This window comes from Pongo pygmaeus, chromosome 22 (assembly GCF_028885625.2).
Source record: "Pongo pygmaeus isolate AG05252 chromosome 22, NHGRI_mPonPyg2-v2.0_pri, whole genome shotgun sequence".
Classification (NCBI taxonomy): domain Eukaryota; kingdom Metazoa; phylum Chordata; class Mammalia; order Primates; family Hominidae; genus Pongo; species Pongo pygmaeus.
The window spans coordinates 42,169,887-42,182,783 of NC_072395.2; the positions used below are offsets into that span (position 1 = coordinate 42,169,887).

Below are 12,897 nucleotides of genomic sequence, written 5' to 3' on the forward strand. Positions count from 1 at the left end.
ATTACACTTATCACCATTTGGTATTCAATATATATTTGTTGATCATCTGCTATGTGCTAAGGATCGTTCTAGGTCCCAGGGATGAAAATTAAATGGAACAGTCAAAAATCTCCATCATGATAGAATTTGCACATATATTACTAATTTATCTTGCTTCTCAATTGTTTCCCATCCACTAGGATAAAAGTGTTGTGATAACAGGGATGCTGTTGGTTTTGTTCAGTGCTGCATTTCTAGTGCCTAGAATGCCTGGCAAATAGTAGGCTCTTAACAAACACCAAGCTGTTGTCTTTTTTTTTCCAAATAAAAAAAAGCAATCCTTGCTCCAAGTGTGGAATAGATTCCTGCAGTGTCATACTTTAGACCTTGAGGGAATCTGCAGCCTGTGAAAACTGAAGACACAATTGAATTGCTAATTAAACATTGGAACCAGTTCAATTCTATGATCCTCTAAGGAAAGGATTTTAAGTGGTGAAGTAGTATTAATCTCACTTTCCAGACTACTTATCATGGCAGAGCAAAGTTCTCCTTAGCCCCTTCCAAGACCTTTAGACCAGCCTGAGAGCTGAGTGATGAGGCTGGCTGCTCCACCAATTGCCCCTTCCTTAGGGGACATGTCTTTTAACACTTCTTTCTAGACGAGTGCTTCCCAAAGTATAGTCTCTTGACTACCTGTATTAGCATTGATCAACTTAACCACTGAATGAGAATCTCTGGAGGTAGGCTTCTAAAAATCTTCATTTTTTACAAACTCTGGAGGTAGTTGGTTAGAATTTGAAGTTTACAGTTATTTGTTTTAAAATCTGAGTTAGTGCATCTGGATCCAGGAGGATTAAATTACTGTACTTGATGGCAGTATGGCAGGAAGCATCCAGGGGTAAATTACAATGTCCAGGAGAGGAATAGAAGCTTTCATTAAAGCTCAACGTTAGTATTTTTTTGGCTATGCCCTTGTTACAAGTTGAATTTTGTATTCCCCCCAAATGAAGTTCCAACTCACAGCGCCTCAGAATGTGACCTTAATTGGAAATACGGACGTTGCAGATGTGATTTGTTAAGACAAGGTCACACTGAAGTAGAGTGGGCCCTAATCAGACTGATGTCCTTATGAAAAGATCTCCATGTGAAGAGAAGAGACACAGGGAGAATGTCATGTGAAAATAAGGGATTGGAGGGAGGCATCTGTAAACCAGGGAACACCAAAAATTGACAGCAAATCCCCAGAAGTTAGGAAGAGGCAAGAGTTTTCCCTACAGATTTCAGAGGCAGCGTGGTCCTGCTGACACCTTGATTTTGGACTTCTAGCCTCCAGAACTGTGAACGTTTCTGAACAACACATTTGAAAAATACATTTCTGTTGTCTTAAGTCACCAATTTTATGGTACTTTGTTATGGCAGCCCCAGGAAACTCACAGGAAACCTTTATGTTTCACTAACAGCTACAATGATATTGTTGAGATGGGACTGTAGATGAAAGAAGAAGCAGGAGTGATAACTTCAGGGATTTTTAGAACTCAGGAAATTTTAAATGGAGGCTTGAGGTTTCCCTAAAGGATAGACAGATAGACCAGTGGAAGACTGGGAAACTGAGAAAAATGTCAACACCTACATGAAAGCTGATGTATGATGTAAGTGGCATTGTTAAATCAGTGAGAAAGCAATGGACTAGATAACATGTAGGGGTGGGAAAATTGGCTATCCACATGCAAAAATAAAACTAGAGCTTATGTAATAATAAGAGTAATCCCTTCCACTGCACTCAGTAGGTGCTGTTCTAAAAGGTTTTATATATTCTAATGGCAACTGTACTCTTACCTATGAGTAATATTATATATTCTAATTGCAACTTTATTCATTACCTATGAGTAGGTACCCATTTACAGATTAAGAAACTGGAGGACGTGGAAGTTAAATGACAGGAGAAAAAGTGGCAGAGCTGAGAAGTGAACCCAGGTAGTCTGCCTCTGGACTCCATGCTCTCAATCACGATGCCATGCTGCTTTGCACCTCCTAGGGATGTGAACTCAAGGTTTGTTCAACACCTGACTGTGAAAATAGAAACTCTAAAAATTTAGAAGAAAATAAAGGATAATATCTTCAAGACTTTGGGGTAGGGAATAAAGAAAACAGAAAACAGACAAATTATAGAGATAAATATTGACGACACAAACTACATAAAATATTTTTGTTCATCAAAAGATATTATAATAAGAATGAAAAAGAGAAAGATATTTGCAGCATGTATAATCAACAGAGGATTAATATCCAGTTTATATAAGAAATTCTCTACGTCAATAAGAAAAGGACAACAAACAACATTATCAAAAAATGGTCGACCCCCAAAAAAGAACATGGAATCTCACAGAAATAATAAATTACAAATACTGATTTGAAGAGATTATTAACTCCTCTAGTAATGTGGATAATGGTAAAAGAAATCACTTTGAGATATAATTTCACACTCATCATATTGGCAGAAAATTTAAAGTCTGACAATACCAAATGGTTACAAGGATATAAGGCAATAACAATTCCTATGCACAGCAAGGGGGAATTTAGATTTGTGTAGCCACTTTGGAGATCAATTTTGCAATATTTAGTAAAGTTGGAAATTAATTTCCTCTGTGACTCAGCAGCTTTTACTCTAGAAATATGCCCTAGGACATCTTGCCCATATTCCCAGGGAGACAGAGCCAAATGGTTTATTGTAGCAAATACTTAGAAACAACTTCAGTAGCCATCAACAGAAATGTGGATTAACTCATGGTGGAGTGTTCATATGATAGATACTATGTAATACTGAAAATTAATGAACTAGAGCCAAATACATTCATGAAAGAACCTCATAAACATAATGTTGCTTGAAAAAGCAAATTGAATAAAAATATATAAAAATTTAAAACATACAAATAAGACTAAAAGTTAAAAAATAAAAGAACATACAAAGGTTCAAAATATACAATACAAATACATACACCTACTATGTACCCACTGATATGGTTTGGCTGTGTCCCCACCTAAATCTCATCTTGAATTGTAGTTCCTGTAATCCCCACATGTCATGGGAGGGACCCAGTGGGAAGTAACCAAATCATGAGGGTGGTTAGCCCCATGCTGTTGTCCTCATGATAGTGAGTTCTTATGACATCTGATGGTTTTATAAGGGGCTTTTCCCCCTTTTGCTTGGTGCTTCTCCTTGCTGCCACCATGTGAAAAAGGACGTGTTTGCTTCCCCTTCTGCTGTGATTGTAAGTTTCCTGAGGCATCCCCAGACATGCTGAACTGTGAGTCAATTAAACCTCTTTCCTTTATAAATTACCCAGTCTCAGGTATGTCTTTATTAGCAGCATGAGAATGGATTAATACAGTAAATTGGTACCAGGTAGTGGGATGCTGCTGTAAAGTGCCCGAAAATGTGGAAGTAACCTTGGAACTGGTAACAGGCAGAAGTTGTGAAACAGGAGAGTTCCCTGACCTCCTTCACAGGACATGTGACAAGGGTGTGGCTCTCTGTTCAGCCGCTGTGAGCTCAAACCCCTTATGGGAGGGGGAGCACACAGAGGGGCAGCTGCAGGAACTAGGGTGAGCACTTTTGGGCTCTAGCCCCATGGCACTGTCTAGGGGTGGTTGTCTGTGACTCCCAAAGACCAGTGGACACGTGTTACAGTGTACTCTTTTAGTCTTGCTCTCCACCAATAGCTTAAGTGTTAACCAGCTCAGTGGACTTTCTGCCTTTTTGCAAGGGCAGAGGGCCAGTGTGATAGCCTTCTGTATCCCGAGCTCTTGTCCAGCATCCTGGAAGAATTGGGTCACACACAGACTTGAAGGATGAATGTGGGGGTTTTATTGAGTTGTAGAGGTGGCTCTCAGTGGGATGTGTGGGGAGCTGGACAGGGGATGGAGTGGGAAGATGATGTTCCCTTGGAGTTTGGCTGTCCAGTTGCCGATCTCCTCTCTGACCATCCCCAGCTGAACTCCTCTTGATGTTCACATATTCCTTCTCTTCTCTCCTTCTCTGCTGTGCTATTCTGCCACTCCTCTGCTCCTCTGTTCATCTGGTCATGGAGTCTGGGGTTTCAGATTTATATGGGTACAGGATATGGGGATGTGGTGAGCCAAAAGGCAACTTTTTGAGCGTGAAAACAGAAATACCTGTTCTCACTTAGGGCTGTGGGTGTCAAGGCTTGAGGGTGGGAACTGCCCTCTTCTATCCAGTAGTTTCCCGTCTCCTGTCCCTATCATTTGGAACAGTTTGGAGGGCTCAGAAGAAGACAGGAAAATGTGGGAAAGTTTGGAGCTTCCTAGAGATTTGTTGAATGGCTTTGACCAAAATGATGATAGTGAAATGGATAATAAAGTCAAGGTTGAGGTGGTCTCAGATGGAGATGAGGAACTTGTTGGGAACTGGAGTAAAGATCACACTTGCTGTGCAAAGAGACTGGTGGCATTTTCCCCCTGTCCTAGAGATCTGTGGAACTCTGAATTTGAGAGAGATGGTTTAGGGTATCTGGCAGAAGAAATTTCTAAGTGGCAAAGTGTTCAAGGGGAAGCAGAGCATAAAAGTTTAGAAAATTTGCAGCCTGACAATGTGATAGAAAAGAAAACCTCATTTTCTGGGGAGAAATTCAAGATGGCTACAGAAATTTGCGTAAGTAACAAGAAGCCAAATGTTAATCACCAGGACAATGGGGAAAATGTCTCCAGGGCATGTCCGAGACCTTTATGGCAGACCCTCCCATCACAGTCCCAGAGGCCTAGGAGGGAAAAATGGTTTCCTGGGCCCTGTCCAGGGATCCACTGCTCTATATAGCCAGCCTGCCTGCTTTCCTTCTTTCTTCTTTTTCTTTCTTTCTTTTTTTCTTTTTCTTTCTTTCTTTTTCTTTCTTTCTTTCTTTCTTTCTTTCTTTTCTTTCTTTCTTTTTTCTTTCTTCCTTTCTTTCTCTCTCTCTCTTTCTTTCTTTCTTTCTTTGTTTCTTTCTTTCTTTCTCTCTCTCTTCTTTCTTTCTCTCTCTCCCTTTCTCTTTCCTTTTCTTTCCTTTTCTTTTTTGAGACAGGGTTGCTCTGTTGCCCAGGCACAATCACAGTGGCACAATCACAGCTTGCTGATCCTTGACCTCCTGGGCCCAAGCAATATGCCTCTTTCAGCCTCCTGAGTATCTGGGACCACTGGTGGGAGCCACCATGCCTGGCTTTTAAAAATTTTTTGTAGAGATGGGGTCTCCCTATGTTGGCCAGGCTGGTCTCAAATTCCTGAAATCAAGCAATCTTCCTGCCTCAGCCTCCCAAAGTGCCGGAATTCAGGTGTGAGCCACCACTCCTGGCCCTGGGGATTATGTTTCAACATGACATTTGGAGGAGACAGACATCCAAACCATATCACTAGTTGATAGGTACATAGGTACTTACATTATTCTTCATTTCCTTTTCTATGTCTCAAATATTGCAAAATAAATTTTTATAAAGAAAAGAGATTGGGAGCCACTCAGGTGGGTGGAGAAAGTAAATCATTTGAATGTCAAATATGGGGACTATAGGTCAGAAGGGGCTGGAAGTGCCATAGTGTTTGTTCCTTCTAACTTCACTTCTCTTTTCCTATTCCAGAATAATGTTGGGAAAGAAAAAGTGTTATAAGAATCTCTTCCTTTTCTTCTGAGATCCAGGATCCTTACAGTTCTCTCCTGCAATTTGCTCTCCTTCTTGGTTTGGATAGGCTACTGTTAGGGCAATCAAGTTCAGAGTGAGTACTTGTTTTTTGTAAAGTCACTGTGGTTTCTTATCTTTTGTGTTTTCCAAGCTGTTTTTGATTTAATATTTTCTAGTGCTCCTTTTATGCACATGTTTAGTGTACAAATTCTCTCACAAATAAAGTGTGACTGATATACAGCTAATATTCCTCCTCCACACAAACAAAAGGTCTTTTAGACAAGCAATAAATAAGAATCAATGTGCTTGGTGTCTGGTGCTCCAGAGTGGCTTACAGCATATCTCTCTCTTTGGTCAGCTGAAAAGAGGGTGGTGGTTTTAACTCAAGTTAATAAACAGTCCTGCTATTCCTTATGCTCTAACATACACCTATGTCAACAGAAAATATCATGTTGGTTGTGTATGTTTTCACTTAATACTTTGCTGCAGTGAGTTTTGCCCAAATGTCTTACTATGGTAGATAGAGTAAATCTGAGTGTAGAATATTACTCTTTTTGTGTTATTTCAATGACTCTGTCCTTTTACCAGTATTATAGGACCAACAGGTTTGTATGTCCACTGTGCAGTAACGTACCAATTACACTAAGACAACAGTGTTTGCAGCAGAGAAAGAGTCTAATGATTGCAAGGCACTGAGCAAGGAGATGGGAGGAGACCCTCAAATCCATCTCCCCGAGGAATTCTGGCTGGGGGCTTTTAAGGGGATCATGAAGTATGAAGGGCTGGAAAATTGGGGCCATTGATTGGTCAGCGTAAGAAATATGAAACCATCAAGATGTGGAAACTCAGAATCACACAGGCCTCAGAATCTCATAGGCTTCTTCAGGGAGTCAGCATCTTGTGGGGTCCTTCAGACCAGCTGACATCAATAGTTTCATTGATACACAGGACCTGAAAGAATATCTCAGATGGAAAACTTCTTATAATGTTCACCTTGTTATCTATAGAGCAGGTAAGGGGAACTATAATCTTGTAATGGGTTGTAACCACCCAGTGGGTTTACCTTGCCCACTGCCTAGACAGAGCCAATTTATTCAGAGGAATTGCAAGGAAGAAAGAGTAATTCATGCAGAGCTGGCTGTACAGGAGACCAGAGTTTTATTATTACTCAAATCAGTCTCCCTGAGCATTCGGGGATTGGAGTTTTTAAAGATAATTTGATGGGTAGGGGCTTGGGAAGTGGCAAATGTGGATTGGTCAGGTTGGAGATGGAATCATAGGGGGCCGAAGTGAAGTTTTTTTGCTGCTTTTCTTCCTGGGTGGGATGGCAGAACTGGTTGAGCCAGATTACTGGTCTGGGTGGTGTTACCTGATCCATCCACTGCAGGGTCTGCAAAATATCTCAAGCATTGATCTTAGGTTTTACAATAGTGATGCTATCCCTAGGAGCAATTTGGGGAGGTTCAGACTCTTGGAGCCAGAGGCTCCATGACCCCTCAACCTTAATTTCTAATATTGTAGCTAATTTGTTAGTCCTGCCAAGGCAGACTGGTCTCCAGGCAAGAAAGGGATCTTTTTGTGAAAGGGCTGTTATCAATTTTGTTTCAGAGTCAAACCATGAACTGAATTCCTTCCCAAACTTCGTTTGGCCTATGCCCAGGAATGAACAAGGACAGCTAAATGGTTAGAAGCAAGATGGAGTCGGTTAGGTCTGATCTCTTTCCCTGTCATAATTTCCTCAGTTGTAAGTTTTACAAAGGCAGTTTCAGGGTCTATGTGATTCTGAGGCAGTCATCACCGAACAACCAGGAGGAAGCAGGTCAGAGAGCAGCTGGCCTAGTGATGAACGCTGAGCCTGCTGCGAGCCTGGTTTAGTTTCCTTGCTCTTCCTTCTTCCCTGATTAATTTTATAAAGTATATAGGGACGATTTTTACCAGCATCCTGTGTATCAGACTCATTAATTCATGAAGAAGGACCAAGGTAGGGGTTTGGGAGGAAGGCAAAGGAGCCTATCACTCTTTTGTTTACGATAAAACCTAGAAAACTCGTTCAAAAACCGAGTTTGCCTTCTCATCCCTGAAAATCTCTTTTTTATAGAAATCATTATTTTAGTTATAGTGACAGAGTAATGCTTTCTCAGGAATTTAGTATTTTTCATTGTTGTGGATTTTTTGGGTTTTGTCAGTTGTTGGTCATTGAAATCTGATCCCTCTATTGAAATTGAATTTGGAAGCTGAAGAATGGAAAGATTTTTAATAATATTCTTAAAAATAAAAAGCTTTTTAAAGTGGCAATAAGGCTGGGTGCAGTGGCTCACACCTGTAATCCCAGCATTTTGGGAGACCAGGGTGGGCTGATCACTTGAGGTCAGGAGTTCAAGACCAGCGTGGCCAACATGGTGAAACCACGTCTCTAGTAAAAATACAAAACTTAGCTGGGCATGGTGGCACATACCTGTAATCCCAGCTACTCCAGAGGCTGAGGTAGGAGAATTGCTCAGACCCTGGGAGGCAGAGGTTGCAGTGAGCCGAGATAATGCCACTGCACTCCAGCCTGGGTGACAGAGCGAGACTGTCTCAAAAAAAAAAAAAAAAAAAAAAAAGAGTGGTTATAGTAGTGGAGTATTACCTGGATATGCTAGGATTTCGATTAAGGAAAAAGGTTTCCCCCAGGGACATTTCTCTATAAAGGTCTTACTTAGGATGTGGTGTGGGTCAGGGGAGTTGGCCCTGGATTCCTATTTATTGTGCATTAAAAAAATACATCAGGCATGATTCAAAGCCTTTGTGTGGTCATCAAAATCCTGTGATGCTGGAATGATGCATTTTATCACCTTGTTCTCAATCTTCTAACAGAATCCAAACACTTGACCAGCTATGTGAAGAATTTCTTCGTAAACAGTTTGCACCTTGCAGTCATCTGAAACAGAAGAATTTTTCTACATAATTATTTACTCCTTAAAAGCATATTTATTTTCCTGAATCACTTGCATTTGCTTACTTAGCCAAGAAATGGTGAAAAAGTCCTAGTTAGATTCTAAAATGCAGTCTGTACAAATAGATATGTCAGTCTTGTTCATGCTCTATATTAATATGTAAAACAATGTCTTCCACATAATAGATGCCCATTAACCACCAAAAGAAAAAAATGAAGAATGAATATGTTCTTCATATTTATTCTCCTACAATTTTGGGATGCTGTTTTTTCTATTAATGTAACTCCGGCTAGTGGGAGATATGAAGAACCTAGGAAATAGAAAAGAAGGAAACAGCTGGAACTCACAGGCAGGTCAGGAGACTCTAATCATCTTTCATTTTATACACACAAGATTAAAGATTCTCTCTGAGTTTTGATTAAGGATGCACAGTTATAAGATTAAATACCAGTGAGCCAAATTAGAAAAGCTTTAATTCCAATCTCAGGATTCATCAAAACTCTTCCTGCTACCCCCTCCCTCACATTAAGCCATCTTTACAACATGGGATTAGAGCAAACTATTTAAGACTTCATGTCCCCAGGCTCTTTGTCACCTTTGCTGTACAGCTGTCCTCATTCTGATCACAAACAATTCTCTCATCAAGAATCAAAGCTCATTTCCCCTTGAAATTTCTGTTTATATCCATGACTGAATTCATTCCAGCACTTCTACACATATTTATTTATTTTGGCGACCTGCAGGGTCCTATATCAGGTACAACATGCACTCTTGTCTTATGCGTTGTCATGAAACATATTAAAACTTAGTATGCTTGTCTGTTTTAGAAAAGACCTCTTTAATCATTCCAGTAATTATGCAAACACTCCCACAGGGCCGACAATAAACATGTCCTTCCCTTCCCAAGAAGCCTTCTGACTGTCTCCTTGGAAGCCACACCAAAGGTATTGGACAGAACGTGCAATTAATAACTCAAATGAGGAGAGATTAATATGGTCATCAGGCATCTGAGAAATAGAAGTGTAATTGCTTTATTAAAAGCTGTAATTCAGGTACAAGCTTACATAGTAATGATAAGACAATTTTAAAGAAATAAACGAAAGGACCAGAAGAAAAAAAAATGTTGATCTTAACTCTAGATGAGATTTTAGATTCTGCAAACATATTTTCTTGGTTGATAAAGAATGAGATCCATTGACTTTTAAATGTATTATTTGTTGCAAGAAAATGTAGAAGTCCAAGGAAACTCTACAGGGACTTTGCTACTAGAGGTTTGATAACCGGTCCATGAGTCTCCTAAGTACAGTGAATTTTTGAGGGTCCGTTTTTATGTGGCCTCAGGAGGTCAAATTTAATCATTTAGGTTTTCCTTTCTCCTATGTGGGAGGTGTGTAGGGGCTTGAGAAGCTCAGGGCTATTTAAAAAGACCTACATGGGCCAGATGTGGTGGCTCATGTGTGTAATCTCAGCACTTTGGGAGGATGAGTGGGGAGGATCACTTAAGCCCAGGAGTTTGAGACCAATCTAGGCAATATAGGGAGACCCCTGTCTGTATATATATATATATATATATATATATACATATATATATATTAGTCATATGTGGTGGCACACACCTGTCATCCAAGCTACTCAGGAGGCTGAGGCTGGAGGATCTCTTGAGCCCAGGAATTTGAGGCTTCATTGAACCTTAATCAAGCCACTGCCCCAGCCTGGGCAACAGAACAAGACCCTGTGTCAATAAAGTAAAATAAAATGGCCTATACTATCATTTTGTTGTTGTTGTTGCCTCACTTAGTATCAAAGAAGACTAAGAGAAATGTAAAGAGCTAGACTTTGAGCTCCTATACAATAAGGTCCAGGTATATGAAAGAGAATAACGATGAGGCCCTGATGTACATCCCATAATGTGAGAAATGACAGATAGAAGAACAGGGGAACTCTGTTTAGTGGTAACATGAACTCTTTAAGGAAACTGGGACAAGGGATAGCCATCAATTTCTCATACACAGAAGCCAATATAGGCTGTTTATGGTTGAATGAGGAGGAGGATGGTTTGGGTTACTTGACCTATGTCACTGAGGTACAAGCTTTATTTCAAACCCTCCCAGGCCACGATGAAAAGACTCCTGGAAAACCATGAGATTGGAATGTGGTTTTCCTAGGGAAAGAAGACTCATGAGCTGTCTGGAGGTGAGCATTGGTGGGGAAGGTCTTTAGGAGCAAGAAGAAAACCGTGGGCTTTATCCTTTAGGCCACGGAGTCATTGGAGAATTTTGGACAGAGGAATAATGAGATAGAAGTAGTGTCTAGAGAATATTAATTTGATAACAGGGTACAAAATAATTTAGGAGATTTCTGGGAAGGAGGCCAGTTCAGAATCTTCTTCCCCCCATAATCTGTACATGAAAACATGAAGTGCTGTTGGTTTATTGAGTGAGCTAAACTGAGCGGGGGTAGAACTAGGGAATGATTTAATTTTTCATTGTCTATTGCATTTAAATATGGTCTGTTTGATCCCTTTTCCTTATCCCTGAATGAGATCTGAGGAAAATCACATAGCTTTCTTGTCCTTTTGACTTGTTAGACAAATCCTGTTTTGTTAAGAGTCACTGTGTCTGGTATTAAACAGCCCAGTCTAAATAAAAACTTCAGGCTCAGATCCAATTCTGAGCTTCTCACCTTCCCTCAACTCAGGTCTGATCTAGGCTAGGAAAGAGGTGTGGTCTTTTCTTATGCAACTCCTTTCTCCTTTGCTTCTCTTCCCAACTCCTGCTGCTGGCTCCTCCAGAACTGGGAAGCAGGGGTTAGCATGAAAGGGGGAAAGGCATTTTTACTCACTTCATGATATTTATGGGTTTATCTTGGCTGGTGATAATATGTGTGCTGGGCCTCCAAATGCTGGCTCATTTGTGGGGTGCAGGTGGTCTGTGTGTGCTCTACATGGGCTCTACACAGGGTGTCAAGAGATGCAATACCCAGTTGGCCTTTTCCAAGCCTCTGGTGGTACCGCCTAGTGTGCTGCATCCCATCAAGATGGCTCAAGCTTGGCTCTCTTCCGGAGTTCACCGAACCCACCGGAAATGCATGGTTCCTTGCCGTTCCAAATGCGGGCTGCTTCCGGTGCTCCTTTCCTTCCTCCTGCCAGCCTCTCACTGTCTACATTCTCTGGCGGGAGGCAGGCACCAGCCTCTATGTTCACATAAACCCCTAAATTCTAGCTTATCCATGTCATGCTCTCCAGAGAGCAATTCCACCGTATCCTTCTTTAGGGACTTATGAATTTCTGCAACTGCTTAGCAAGCCCCCAGCTGAGCGTGAGATACTGTTATGGGTTGAACTGTGTTTCCCCAAAATTGATATATTGAATTCCTAACCCTTAGTACCTCAGCAGGTGACAGTATTTGGAGATAGGGTCTGTTAAAAAAAAAAAAGTGATTAAATTAAAATGAGCTTATTAGGGTAGGACCTAATCCATATAATTGGTACGTCTCTAAGAACAGGATATTGGGTCCCTGGGAAGATCAAGTGAAGACACAGGGAGAAGAGGGATACCTGCCAGGCAAGGAGAGAGGTCTCAGGAGAAACAGACCCTGTTAGTCTCCCGATCTCGGACTTCTAGCCTCCAGAATTGTGAGAAAATACATTTCTGTTGCTTAAACCACCTAGTTTGTGCTATTTTGTTATGGTATCCCTGGTAAACTGATACAGATACTCTTTTCTATTCTGTATGGGCACCCTCATTTCCACAAATTGGGAAATGTCCGCTGGTTTCTTGATTTCATGCTTTGTGACGCTTATTGTACTCAGCTTGGAGCTTCACCTGAAAATCCGAGACCACAGGAGACATTCTATTCCATCATTTCTTCTTCTTTTTCTTCCTTTTTTTTTTTTTTTTAAGATGGAGTCTTGCTTTATCGCCCAGGCTGGAGTGCGGTGGCGTGATCTCGGCTCACTGTAACCTCCACCTCCCCGGTTCAAGTGATTCTCCTGCCTCAGCCTCCCTGGTAGCTGGGATTGCAGGTGTGCACCACCATGCTGGCTAATTTTTGTATTTTTAGTAGAGACGGGGTTTCACCATGTTGGCCGGGCTGATCTCGAACTCCTGGCCTCAGGTGATCCGCCCACCTCGGCCCCCCAAGGTGTTGGGATTACAGGCATGAGCCACTGCACCTGGCTCCATAGTTTCTTTTAGCCAGCTTACATAAAGATGTGAGTGCAAAAACTTGTGATTTACCATGACTGTTGCCATATGTCCTCAGTCTCCTCATTCCAGGACAGCTGCCCCACAAGCCACTGCCAGGGTCTTTCACCAAGT

The 12,897-nt window shown here is 41.2% G+C and overlaps 1 protein-coding gene across 6 annotated transcripts in view; it reads left to right on the forward strand.

The window, feature by feature from the left end:
* The window catches only part of BACH1 (BTB domain and CNC homolog 1), a 263,756-nt gene that overhangs the window by 103,242 nt on the left and 147,617 nt on the right, over positions 1–12,897 (forward strand). The window contains exons 6-7 of one of the 6 annotated variants that reach the window (XR_010125297.1): positions 1,870–2,029; positions 5,602–5,737. The exons of the other annotated variants lie outside the window; for them this stretch is intronic. The gene's annotated coding sequence lies outside the window, so the exon portion shown is untranslated. The remainder of the gene's footprint in view (positions 1–1,869; positions 2,030–5,601; positions 5,738–12,897) is intronic. 6 annotated transcript variants of the gene reach the window in all.